Source organism: Callospermophilus lateralis, chromosome 11 (assembly GCF_048772815.1).
Source record: "Callospermophilus lateralis isolate mCalLat2 chromosome 11, mCalLat2.hap1, whole genome shotgun sequence".
Classification (NCBI taxonomy): Eukaryota; Metazoa; Chordata; class Mammalia; order Rodentia; family Sciuridae; genus Callospermophilus; species Callospermophilus lateralis.
In genome coordinates this window covers 60,398,467-60,399,970 of record NC_135315.1, presented here as the reverse complement: position 1 = coordinate 60,399,970, position 1,504 = coordinate 60,398,467, and the positions used below count along the sequence as shown (strand labels likewise).

At 31.2% G+C, this 1,504-nt stretch overlaps 1 pseudogene; it reads left to right on the top strand.

Annotated features, from left to right (window-relative positions):
• Positions 1-235: 235 nt before the first annotated feature.
• On the top strand, positions 236-1,073 carry LOC143642316 (NADH-ubiquinone oxidoreductase chain 2 pseudogene; annotated as a pseudogene).
• The last annotated feature ends 431 nt before the right edge of the window (positions 1,074-1,504 follow it).

Genomic DNA, 1,504 nt, shown 5'->3' with positions numbered 1-1,504 from the left:
AGCATATGTACCCCTCAAACCTAAAGAAATGTGACAACATAAAAGGAACTTTGACAGAGGAAACAACAGAGGATTAAATACTCTTATTTCTAGAATTATAGGATTTGCACCTAACCCTAAGAATCCAAAATTCTTTGTGCTACCTGATACATCATGTCCTACTAGTAAATTTAGTTAAATAAGCTATCGGGCCCATACCTTATAATGTTAGTTTATATCCTTCCCATACTAATTAACCCCTTAACTCGCTACCATTTATCTCACCATATTTTCAGGAATTTCTATTACACTATTTAGTTCCCTCTGACTACACATCTGAGTAGGATTAGAAATAAGCATACTAGATATTATTCCTATTTTAATTAATAAAGCGAACCCCTGGTCAACAGAAGCTGCAACCAAATATTTCTTAAGCCAGGCCACAGCATAGATAATTTTAATAATAGGTACTATTACCAACATTAAAATCAACTCCAACAACCAAATCTCTTCCCTAATAGTTGCTATAGTGCTATCAATAAAAATGGGATTAACCTCATTCCATCTATGAGTCCAAGAAGTTAAGAAGTCACACTTACATTCAGGATTAATTCCACTAACATGACAAAAAAACGCACCAATTTAAATTATCATTCAACTTGCTCCCTCTATCAACTTTTCCTTAATAATAACAATAGTGATACTGTCCTTATATCAGGAGGATGAGGAGGACTTAACCAGACCCAACTACAAAAAATCCTAGCATGTTCATCACTCACTCACATAGGCTGAATAATAGCAATCATCACATTCAAACCCACACTAACTATGTTTAATTTAATTACTTATATTATGCATATAATCAACATACTCATGTTATTCCATTACAATTAAAAAAACACCACCCTCTCACTCTCCAATATATGAAATAAATTTCCTCTACTAATTTCAATAATTCTTAATGTACTTATATCCCTAGTGGACTTCCTCCATTAGCTGGGTTCACCCCAACATGAGTTATTATTAAGGAACTTGCATCAAATAATAATTTTTTTAAGAAACCAAAATGCTGTTTTTATTTATGGACAACATAATTGTTGACATGAAAATACTATGGGATCTAAAAGACAAAACCCTACTGGAACAAACACAGAATGAATAAGTTAGTTTATGAAGGCGAAGTATACAAGATCAATTGCCATAAACTAGCAATGAATAATCAAATTAAAGTTTAAAAATTACTACTTATGGTAACATCAAAGAATACCAAATACATAGAAATCTTTCAAAAAATGTGAAGGATCAGTAAAATGAAAACTATAAGGATAAATATTCTGTTTATAGGTCAGAAAACTCAGTATTATTAAGCTGTAAATTAGTCAACTTTATTATACCCATAAACAGTAGTAACAGCCCTGCTAAAACTATCATTTCTACAGATGACTTATCTACTTACCATCCCTAACATTATTTCCATCCTCCAATATTACTAAAATAAAATAATTCAAAAGTATAAAAACAACCT